Below are 5,856 nucleotides of genomic sequence, written 5' to 3'. Positions count from 1 at the left end.
TAATCACTAGTGCCACGCAAATACCTGAAAACCCGCTTCACTACTGTCCAATGCTACTTCCCTGGTTTTGACATAAAACTGCTCAATACTCCCACTGCATGTGCAATGTCTGGTCTAGTACAGACCATTGCATACATCAGGCAACTGATTGCACTTGCATATGGAACATGGGACATATCCTCTTCTTCTTCTTATGTCTTGGGACACTATTCAACAAATAAATTTACACCTATAGGAATAGGAACCTTCATCGGTTTACTATCCCGCATATTAAACCTCTGTAGTATTGTCTCGATATACTTCCTCTGGTTTAACCAGAGCTTCCTATTTGCCCGGTCTCTTTTAATTTCCATGCCCAAAATATAGTTTGCAGCACCAAGATCTTTCATGTCGAATTTGGAGGACAATTGGGTCTTCAAATCCTAGATAATTTCTTTGCCATTTCCAACTAGCAACATATCATCCACATACAAGACCAGATAATTAACACGGTCACCAATTAATTTAAAATACACACAGTGATCTACTTTACTTCTGGTGAAGCCAAGTCCCCATATAAATGTATCAAATTTCTGATACCACATCCTTGGTGATTATTTTAACCCATACAGAGACTTCTTTAACTTGCATACCAGTTCTTTCTTACCCTTCACCGCAAAGCCTTTAGGTTACTTCATGTAGATCTCCTCTTCTAGATCCCCGTGAAGAAATGCTGTCTTCACATCCATCTGTTCTACCTCAAAATCAAAAGCAACAGCAACAGATAAAAGTAATATGATAGAAGTTACCTTGGAAACAGAAGAAAAAATATCACCAAAATCAATTCCCAGAACCCAGAAATAACCTTTTTCTACAAATCGAGCTTTATATTTCTCTGCCTTTCCTGCTACATTTTTCTTCTTCTTGAACACCCATTTGCTGCCAATGAGCTTCCTTCCAGACGGCAACTCCACCAGATCCCAAGCCTCATTTTTGTGCAAAGATGCCATTTCATCAACCATGGCCTCTTTCTAGAGTTTTCCATCCTCTAAATCTACTACTTCCTTCATAGTTTTGGGATCATCATCAGTAATAGATAAAGCAAAATTTGAACAAAAAGTAGATGGACTATACCTTTCTGGATGCTTTCTTTCTCGAACTGATCTTCTCACACCCGGAGTTCGTGGCTCTTCATCTTCTGATTCCTCCTCTACTGTAGAGTCCGATTCTTCCTCCTTAAGCTCAAACTCTATCTTCTTAGGTTCCTTTGGTTGGAATTAATGTTTAATAACATCTTTTACTTCTCTGAACACCACATCTCGGTTGTACACAACCTTCAGTGTGACTGGGTTCCAAAGCTTATAACCCTTTAAACCATCCTTATACCCAATAAAGATGCACTTTTTAGATTTACTATCCAACTTGGTTCGTTTCTCCTTTGGAACATGTACATATACATCACATCCAAATACCCTCAGATGTGAAAGAGAGGGTTTCTTATCAGTCCATACCTCTTGTGGAGTCTTATCCTCCAATGCTAATGAAGGTGACCTGTTGACCAGGTAACATGTAGTATCCACCACCACTGACCAGAATTCCTGTCCTAACTGGGCACCACTGAGCATGCTTCTTGCCCTTTCCATCAACGTCTTATTCCTTCTTTCTGCAACTCCATTTTGCTGAGGTGTATATGGAGTAGTATTCTGTTGTGCTATACAACACTTCTTATAAAATTCTTTAAATTCCTTGCTGCAAAAATCTCCACCATTATCTGTCCTCAGCGCCTTTATCTTCTTCTCTGTTTGGTTTTCCACGAGAGCCTTAAATTCTTTAAACTTATCAAAGGCTTCAGATTTCTTCTTAAGGAAATATATCCATGTATTCCTTGAGAAGTCATCTATAAATGATACATAGTACACAAACTTACCCAGTGATGGAACCTTCACAGGTCCAAACACATCACTGTGCAGAAGCTCTAATATCTGTTTCACCCTCTTACTACCAGAGGGGAAACTCACCCGATTTTGCTTCCCATATACACAATTTTCACAGAAATCAAAATCCAAAGAGCTATTACTCATACCTTCTACCATACCTTTACCATGAAGTATTCAAAGGCCCTTCTCTCCAATATGTCCAAGCCTTTGATGCCACAGCATGGTCTTCTCCCCAGAGAGCACTAGATTTTTTGTTCCACTTTCAGGAATCACATAATTGTTGCACCCGTCAACAATAGCGCTACCTTGCAGCTTGTACAGAGTTCTAGTCCGAACTCCCCACATCAATACAAATGCTCCTCGAACCATCTTGCAGGTATCCTTCTCGAACACTGTTTTTACACCTGCATCATCCAACTTGCTTACAGAAATCAGATTTCTAGCTAATGCAAGAATATGCAGAACACCTGGAAGTTTTCTAACCCTTCCACCTTGCAACTTCAACTTTACTTTTCCGCGACCAATGATTCTAGCCTTCCTGTCATCCCCAAGGAAGACATCACCACCATCATATTTCTCATACTCATAGAACCACTTTCGATGGGGAGTGAAGTGAAAGGATGCACCTGAGTCAATCAACCATGCCTCATGATCTACATATGTACTTGAAGAAACCAAGTACACATTCCCACCTTCATCTGAGGTGGTTTTCACCTCTGCAAAAGAAGCATCATCAGATCCCTTTCCTTTATCAGGAGCTTTAAATTTATAGTCCCTTTTGTAGTGCCCTTCCTTTCCGCATTTCCATCACACCACCTTTACAGGTTTTCCTGGAGATTTAGATCTCCCACTCGATGACTTATTTTTGTTTCTGTTCTGGGACCGTCCTCATATAGGCAAGGCATCACCATTCTGGCACTCCATATTTTTCCGTCTCATCTCCTCTGTTAGCAAGGATGAGACTATTTCATCAAACTGCAAGGCAGTTGCATTGCTACCTATTGCGATAACCAGACTATCCCACGAATCTAGTAGAGAACACAACAAACTGATGCACTTATCTTCATTTGAAATTTTAATATCAATAGATGCTAACTAACTTACCACAGTATTAAATGCGTTTAGATGCTCTGTCACCAAGTCTCCATCTTTCATCCTCAGGTTATATAGCTTTTTCTGCAGGAACAGTTTATTCACCAAAGACTTAGATTGGTACAAAGTCCATAACTTGTCCCACAAAGCCTTTGCCATAGCTTCCCCTGATACATTCAACAATACTGAATCTGAGACACACAATCGTATTGTGCTCTTTGCCTTTCGATCCAACTTCTTCCGTTATTCCTCGGACACTCCCGTTGGTTTAGTACCCAGATCTACCACGATCCACTGATCTTTATCCACCAACATATCGTCCATCTTGAGTTTCCACAACTCAAAACTTTGACCATTAAATTTCTCAATCTCTATCTTTCCACTGCTCGCCATCTTCTTTCACCACTAGAATCGATCTCGAAATCTCCCACTAAACAGGGTCTACCACAGGCCCGAGTGAAACTCCTCTGCAACAAAGACATACCCTTGAAGCCAAAACTGCTCTAATCCCAATTGTAGGTTTTAACCCCGTACAGAAATTACCTACATACAGATTCTAAAACATAAAAAGTAAACAATGTGAGAGAATAACACATAAAACACATATACACAGATATTTTCCCTTAGATCCCAAAACCGGGACTACCAGCTTGATTTTTCCTTTTAATGTTATAATACATATTTATACATGCCGAAGCATCCAATACCATGGACCGAAAACCATTGTGTCCAAAAACCATGTGCGAAAATCATGCACAAAACCATAGGTGGGTCTGCCCAACCTAACATAGGGTCCAAAACCAAAATTTTCCGGGGCGTTGCCTCAGACCCCATAAAGTGGGGTTACGGGTACACCTCAAACCCCCTGTGACCCCCCCTGCTACACAATCGGTGAAACGAAGGGGGGCTCTGCCCCCCTCTAACCCCTCAGTTAACTACGTGGGCTAGTCATGGAAAGAATATAATATAACCCAATAACAAGCATAATTCATTGGCACAACTATACAACATAGAGATAGTGAATGGGAGCCCTTTGTGGCAAACAATACAACGCTTAAACAATGAGGCAAAACAACTTCTAGTGAAGAGAAAAAATCTCACAAATATATTGTCCTTGCATGAAAATAAAACATTTGGATCCCTATCTCTTCCCCCTCTAGAGAAAAAATCTTTAGCAATTTGAGGCAACAAAGATTGAAGACCATACAAATGGATTGGATTGGTTCTACTAAGTTGTTCATCTAAATTTTCTTGACCATCACATGCAGTACTAGATACAAAATGCTTTTCAATGGGAGGGACTTTATATTCCAGGCCTATGTACATTTCCCATAATCTCTTGAAGGGCCCGCTTAGTGACTCCCCTTGCGCTTCCAGGCTTGTACTTTTCAAGTTGCTTCCAAGGGGCTGAAACACTACTTCAATTACTAGTGGCGTACCAAATGAAAAGCCAAGTGCCTCATACACATGTTGGTGGGGATGTCGAGTGTAATGGGACAAAATTCCAGTGAGTTCAATCTCAAACCTAACATACCATTCACTATGTGCAGAGGAATACACCTCACACCATTTGAGAATCTCATATTTTATCTTCTCATCGCTGCGAGGTACTTCAATCACGCGGGATTGAGTTGTAATGCACTTTTTATTTACGTCCTCTATAAGCTGCTCTAAATAACCGTTTCTCTATTTTCCTTCTCTGACGGCCATGGAATACCCATCATCATCATCATCATCATCTAGATCATCTTCCTTATTATCGATTTCCTTTTGACATGCTCTAAATTCTGCATATGATTTTTCTAAACGTTGAAATGCTTCTTGAATTTCACTAAACTTGTCAACGAATTCAGGATGTGAACGTAATGGAATATTGTGTGGCGAACAACGTTTAAAGACCCACATGATTATATTGTATGCCATGGCTCTGATACCACTGAAACATAAAAACTGATAGCTTGTTGACTTAAATGTAAAAATACACAGAAGTATTTTGTAATAATAATTTATTATATAAAAAAATGTATAAGTGATGTAAAATGTTACAATGAGGATGCACATATATACCTAAGCAGGTGTCCTTTCATGACTGGGCATGTCTTTTAGAAATGCCTTTTCACTTAACTTAATGACTATTTGACATAAACAATATTTGATTATTTAATATTTACATTTATTTTATTTATGTACTTGTTATGAATTATATTGATAACATTCTCATAAACTTGAATTCTAGATCATTGATTTTGGGTTGTAATGCATTGTAACAAAGGCAGTTAAGTTCCCTTTTGTGTGATTTCTTTTCTTTGGGAAATGATCACTATACACACTTAACTATGGTTAGTGCGAGTGCTGTCATGGAAGTAGGCACATAAGGTGCTGCTCACATTGCAGTGAGAAATTTATAGTCTCCATTTCCATTACCATTGGTGGCATGCCTAGAAAAACACTAGGCATGCCCCAACTTTCATCTTCTAATTTGCAACAAACCAATAGTAGTAGTCTTGTAGAAAATTTCATCAGCACTAACATGCAGCAAGCCAAATGAGAAAGTGTTTTGTTGGAAAATAATGGTGATGTTGGAGCATCATTTGATTATGGAAATAATGCATCTAGTCCTCCTATTCTCACAATAGAAACAACTTCTTGTTCTCTAAAATTTTAAGTGCCACATTCACTCCTTTTGTTACAGCACAACCAAATTCTAATTCTATGGCTCACTATAGTGACACTCCAAGTGTCATTTACTTATCTAATGATGACTGGAGCTATTGTAAAATATTTTTTGTTGATTTCTTTTGTAATTAATGTTGGAAAAGCCTGCAAAGATTTTATGTAAATAGACATT

Source organism: Pinus tabuliformis, chromosome X, assembly GCF_031772625.1.
Source record: "Pinus tabuliformis cultivar Carrire ecotype Pingquan chromosome X, CPIR1, whole genome shotgun sequence".
Lineage (NCBI taxonomy): Eukaryota > Viridiplantae > Streptophyta > Pinopsida > Pinales > Pinaceae > Pinus > Pinus tabuliformis.
The sequence above is the reverse complement of the archived record's forward strand: the minus strand, read 5'-3'. Positions refer to the sequence as shown.